Raw genomic sequence first — 6,739 nt, 5'->3', positions numbered from 1 at the left:
GTAATTATTCAATCAGTAAATGTATTAAATATAAATTAATCAACTAGTATTAGTTGCAGTCAAATAGTAAATTATTCTAGTTCTTCATACCAACTCCATTGGAATGTGTTCCATTAATTAAATAATTATGTAATTACTTCCTATTCAATTAAATAATTGATTATTTATTACATTAAATAGGTCAATTGGCCAATTTACTACCACAAATCATGGGTTTTTAATTATTTTCTTACCTAATCAATACTTATTTAATTAGTAAATATATTATTCTAATTAACTAGTATTAGCAATCATCAAATAGTATGTCATTGTTGTTCTTACAGACTCCATTAATCCTACAAAACAAATTAATTAGTTAATTATATAATAAGAATGTGTTCACTTAATTAGATAATTAAGTCATTACTACCTATTCGATTAAATAATTGATTAGTTATTACATTAAATAAGAAATCTTACATAAGAAATCTTTTGATTCTATTAGTTTTCTGTAATAGTGATTTATTTTGTTTCGTATTAGGAGTTCTATTCAAGTTTTAAGTGGATAGGTTTAATTTTATTTTGATTTTGTGAGTTGTCTCTATTATAAATAGAGAAACAATGTACTCATTATACAATCAATTAATTTTTTTTCTCTCTTAATATTTTAAGAATCAATTCCTATGCCTAATATTTTTAATGACTCAAATAAAACAAATAGCAAATAAAACATAGTATAAAACTAAGATATCTAATTACAACTTCATAACATGAACTAAAAGCATGGTTCTCCTCATTTGTGCTAATGTAACTCATGACATTACCAGAGGAGTTCATGAAGAACAACAAATAGAATAACCAAAAACGTGTCAGTACTTTATCATCTTGAGTCTAATAAGTTAATCTTATAAAAAAGAAATATAACATGAGATAAAAAACAGATATGAAAGAGTCATATATGACCAACCAAGAGAAAATGTTATGACTTTGCTAATGAAAGAGTCATATATGTCAGTGCTATGTCATAGAAGAAGATGACCAACAAAGAGTTGATAAGGAGAGTGACAATGGGTAGAACCAAGAGAGATTGCCAAGTAGTTTATGAATAGGCTTGTTGAAAATCAATAAACATTGGGATCAGGCGATTTTTGAAGATGTAGGCAATATACTACTATCTCACTTTGAAGCAAAGTAGTCACTACAAAAAAAATCATAATTTGTTGCTTTTTTTGTGATCTCTTTGACAATGAGTGGGAGAGGGACATTATACATGCATAGAGAATCCATTTTTAAAAGATTTTTGGCGTGAAAAAATGTAGGTTAGTTAGGCATTTGGGTGAGAAATAAACCCCCAAAAGGGTCGCCATTCAATTCCCCGAAGGTCTCCTCATGTACTCACTTGTTCTTTCCGACATTTTTGAAACCTTTGCTTCTGTTGATGAGTGCTTTATTCTGGTTGACATCACATATGGGGCATGCTGCTGTGTGGATGATTTTTTTAGATCTTTTGATCCATTACGGGCATAGCTGTTTAGTCCCAATAGATTACACCAAAATCCTTGCTTTATATGTTTTCGTTGAAATAAAAATAGGTGTAGACCATATCATTAATATAATTAAAGCGTTTTTTGTGACAAAAAGATTGCAGTGGCAGGGACCATCCAATTCTTAGCAGTTGTGAGAGCTATTAAATCTGCTTTAGGTGACTCTGGTATTGATATCATTGTTCCACAATCTAAACCTTTGTCTTCAAGGGAAGTGCATCTCCTACAATTCCTAATAGTGGTGCAGTTGATGTTGTTGTATTTGTTGCAGATGGTAGATTCCATCTAGAGGCATTTATGATAGCAAATCCCCATATTAGGGCATTTCGTTATGATCTATGTCTCAAAGTTTTCTTCTTGGAAGAATATGATCTCAATGGGATGAAAGAAGCTAAAAAAAAAGCTATATTGAATGCAAGGAAAGCTAAGTCCTGGGGTATTGTAGTTGAGACGTTCAGGTGACGGTCCATATATACCTCATGTTTCCAAACCCTATTGGGCAACTTGTTCCCTATATTGACCTGTTCGACCAAGAGATTGAACATTTTGTTGTCTTCTTCGATTATCCAAATGTCATAATATCGAGCAATTTGTGGTCTTCTTATAGCCATTTATAATCTAAATCCGAGATGGTCCTCATCAAACCAACAAAAATAAAATACCAAGTGGTGGATATTTATAACACCTGAATCTCCTCTCGACATGGTAAAATCATTCTATAGCACTTCAATAATTTTCAACAACATTCTAAGACATTTCAAAATTAACCAAACTATTTCCATTGTAGATACACTAAACACTGCAAAAACACACATATCAAGTCCAAATTTACCGAACATCCCTAGTAGAGCACCATATGATTTCACAGTCACTACAAATTGTACCTCGTCAGAGATGGGGGTCGGGTTTCGTTGGCTAATGGACGCCTTTGTAGGTGACTCAACATTGTTTGAACTGGACTCAACACCCTAAACCCTATTAACCCTAAACCCTAATTCTAGAACTAGAACCTAAATCCTAAACCCTAACCTTAAAACCCCTAAAAGCACTAAAACCCAAACATTGAGAACCCTAAAAATACAATAAACCCTAAACCTAAACCCTAAAATACCAAGCACCAAACCCTAACCCTAATCCCAAAATTAAACCCTATGAAGACAAAATTGAACCATAAACCTCAACCTAAATCCCACAATTAAGCAATAATTAATACACATTACGCACAAAAATTAAAATTAAATCAAATACAACACTAAAATAATAAAAAAAAAGTCAGGGTATAGGCATACCTTCTTAAATTTTGGAAAAACCGTAGTCGAAGGGTGAAATCAAAGTAGAATTGAAGAAATCAATGGCGAAATATAAAAAATCAAAGAAAATTGAAATTGAAATGGGGGAAAATCAAACGAAATCAGGAGGTATTTTGGGCGAAGAGAGAATAGCTACAGGGAGAAGGAAGTGGGAGGCCGAGAGGACGTTCGCAACGAAGGAGAAGGGAGAAGGGAGATGGAGGATGAGAGAGATGAAAACAATTTCGGAGGAAGAAGAGACTAGAGAAGAATTAGACCGAGAGAGGGAAGAGTGCAGAAGAGCGACTGAAATGAAAAAATTCGATGAGGGTTCAAGGCATCTCACTCTCTTCATCCGGATGATTCTCAATATTCTAAAGAATTCAAATTCCCAAAATTAAACTGTAGAGATGATTTTTGGGTTCTTCTGATTCATCAACATGAATCATGCGCTATTGTTCCACTAACAATGTCAGGAGATGAACTGAGTAATTTGGTTGAAGTTCATCTCCTGCGTGAGTTGACTAACGCCTCCTATTAGAACTGAAGTCAATTACTTTGTGTGTTGTTTTCCTAGAGTGTGCACAAAGGTGATCAGAAATTTGTCAGCATTCGCATCATTTATGCTGAAAATTCAATCTTCTTCATATCTAAAAACTATTTTTTGAGCTGATGGGTTAGTTCATTGGAGAAAGAGAATAGAAACTGATTTTTATTACATTAACTGAAATTGCAAAAATTTTTAGCTTGCATATCTTGCTCAGAATTTTTTCTTTCAACCACATTTATCAAAATGTCAAATTTTATTGATTGCACCCGTTTGTGTTACCATCTCCATCCTACCAATCCCTTGGCTTCCCTCTTCCCCCGTGTTCTGTCGGTCTTTTCCACATTCTTTCCATAAAATAAAATAAAAAATTAAAATCTTAAGAAAAAATCAAAATATTAAAAATTAAAAAAACACTATGTCATTGGATTAAAGAAATAAAACGTTCTCTGGCCATGTCAAAACTTAACCGAACTACATTAACAATGGAAAACAAAACAAAATCATAGTTTTTTCCCTCTTCTCTTCTACCAGAACATTTCAAACCATTAAAAAAGAAGACAAACTATATATACAAATACGTTTTGTTGCCCCTAACCTCAATATTATGAGGGAGAAATTAACTGGTGGCAAAGGAAAAAAGGGTAAAAGGGGGTGCAACAAGAGGACTTCTTAGGAGGTCACCCATCCAAGTACAACAATCGCCAAAACACGTTTAAGTTCGAAGTTTTGATGGGATTCAATGCATTAGTGTTGGTATGATCGCACCCGTTTGTGTTTCCCTCTCCATCCTACCAATCCCTTCCCCAGCTTCCCTCTCCCCCCGTATTTTGTTGGTCTTTTCCATATTCCATCCATAAAATAAAATTAAAAATTAAAATATTCAACAAAAATCAGGATATAAAAAATTATAAGTGTTTTGTCGTTGGCTTAAAGAATAAAGCATTCATCGACCGTGTTGAAACTGAAAAAAACTACATTAATAACGGAAAATAAAACAAAATCATACTTTTTTTCCTTTTTTTTCCCATATTCTCTTCTACCAAACTATATATACAAATATGTTTTGCCTCCCCTAACAGTAGCATTGCGAGGGAGAAATTAGTTGGTGGCAAAGGAAAAATGGGGAAAAAGGGGTGTACATGAGGACTTCCTAAGAGGTCAACCATCCTAGTACTAGTCTCATCCAAGCGCGCTTAACTTCGGAGGTCTGATGGGATCTGGTGCATTGGTGCTAGTATGATCACACTCGTTGTTGTTACCCTCTCCATCCTGCCAATCCCTTCCTCGGCTTCACTATCCCCCCGTGTTCTGTCGGTCTTTTCCACATTCCCTACATAAAATAAAATATAAATTATAATCTTATGCAAAAATCGAGATATAAAAAATAAAATAGAAGTGCTATGTTGTTGTTGGATTAAAGAATAAAACATTCACCGTCCGTGTCGAAAGTGTAGCGAACTGCATTAATAAAGGAAAACTAAACAAAATCATTCTTTTTTTTTCTTTTTTTCCCCCCTTCTCGTACTTAGGTGGGAAGATCATACTGATCCATGTAAGATGAAGGGACAAGGATTCTTATCCCTAGTTTGCATATAAGTAGGCTTTGTACCCACGAGTGTAAACCATCTTCATTTTATGCAAAGAAGTTTCCCTTATTTTCAAAGGTCTTTTTTTTGTTCTTTTCAAACTTCTTGTATTTTTTTATCACTTTAGAGCACTGGCTATACTTCCACTACCTACATAGAACAAGAGTGCACCCAACAGTCAGAGTGAGTTAAGTTTTTTTATTCACCAAAGTAGTATATTTTTGTGAGCTACCATTAAAATAGTTAATACACTTTCTTTTTTTCATGCACAAAAATTGGGCTTGTCTGCCTTTGAAATTGAAAGGAGTCTTTTTTCAAACATAGACCATTTTGAAAGGAATATGAAGTTTTATCGTTTGGCTAGAGTGATGCTTCCTTCTCTCATATTTGCTATGTACAATTGGGGCCTCTTTAAAAGGAAAGGGTCACTTAATGGAGAGAAGTAGAAGGAGAAGTTCAAAAGAAGAGGTGTTGAGAAGTAGTGGTGGTAAATTTGTTTTTTTAGAAATAAAGAACATCTAAGTAAGGAGGAGGATAGTAGATGAAAATTTCTTTTCATGCAAAATTTAGCAGCTCCAATTTGAGGGGAGTGTTGCAGAAGCAAAATGGAAGAGTCTAATATGATTTTCATGGTAAAGGAATCTCATGGTGGAAGAATTAGTAGGACAAAGTCTTATTTGAGTCCCATGGGATAGAATCTTACATAAGAAATCTATTGATTTTATCAGTATTTTGTAATATTGATTTACTTTGTTTTGTATTAGGAGTTCTATTCAAGTTGTAAGTGGAACATGGGTAGGTTTAATTTTATTTTGATTCTGTGAGTTTTCTCTATTATAAATAGAGAAACAATGTACTCATTATACAATCAATTAATTGTTTTCTCTCTTAATATTTTACGAATCAATTCCTATGCCTAATATTTTTAATTACTCAAATAAAACAAATAGAAAATAAAACATAGCATAAAAATAAGATATCCAATTATAACTTCATAACATGAACTAAAAGCATGGTTCTCCTCATTTGTGCTAAAGTAACTCATGACATTACCAGAGGATTTCATAAAGAACAACAAATTGAATAACCTAAAATGTGTCAGTACTTTATCAACTTGAGTCTAATAAGTTAATCTTATAAAAAAGAAATAGAACATGAGATGAAGAGCTGATATGAAAGAGTCATATATGACCAACCAAGAGAAAATGTGATGACTTTCCTAATGAAAGAGTCATATATGTCAGTGCTATTTAATAGAAGAAATAACCAACAAAGAGCTTAATTATTACCATTCAGAGGAATAATATTGGAGGAATCAAAATTCGGAACAGATAAAGTTTGAAGAATTACAAAATAAACAACAATGCTTACTAAAACATGCAATGGAACCAAAAATTGAATATTTACCCACGCAAATAAATTTAAACAAATAAATCAACATGCGAGTAGGCTTAGATTATAACACATAAACGATTTATATCACTTTATAATGGCATCATAAATTTATCTCTAAAGGAATTTTCTATTGTTGCAGGCGACTAAAAAGTTTTTTTAAATATTTCTATCCAATCCAAATTAACCCCTTAAATATAACAATTACCACGTGAGGTTAAATTATTCGATTTCCATGGATATTCACAAATTTGTATGTCATTAACTTTATGTGACTAAACTTAATGTCACTAGACATTTTTCATAATTAAGAATGTTGTGGTTATTACTTTATTATTCAAATGTAAACCAAAATATGACATCAAAATAATTGACTAAAATTTATGCCAATTATTAATT

The 6,739-nt window shown here is 32.5% G+C and overlaps 2 pseudogenes; both read right to left on the bottom strand.

Moving 5' to 3' along the window:
- Window positions 1-4,010: 4,010 nt before the first annotated feature.
- On the bottom strand, window positions 4,011-4,129 carry LOC137939626 (5S ribosomal RNA; annotated as a pseudogene).
- Window positions 4,130-4,492: 363 nt separating this feature from the next.
- On the bottom strand, window positions 4,493-4,610 carry LOC137939640 (5S ribosomal RNA; annotated as a pseudogene).
- Between the last annotated feature and the right edge of the window lie 2,129 nt (window positions 4,611-6,739).

The sequence above is a fragment of the Aristolochia californica genome, unplaced genomic scaffold (genome assembly GCF_029961685.1).
Source record: "Aristolochia californica isolate CCGP_79_NKW_82.1479 unplaced genomic scaffold, dmAriCali1.0.hap1 SCAF_8, whole genome shotgun sequence".
NCBI classification, from domain to species: domain Eukaryota; kingdom Viridiplantae; phylum Streptophyta; class Magnoliopsida; order Piperales; family Aristolochiaceae; genus Aristolochia; species Aristolochia californica.
Note: the sequence above shows the minus strand (reverse complement) of the source record. Positions and strands in the feature narration are given on the sequence as shown.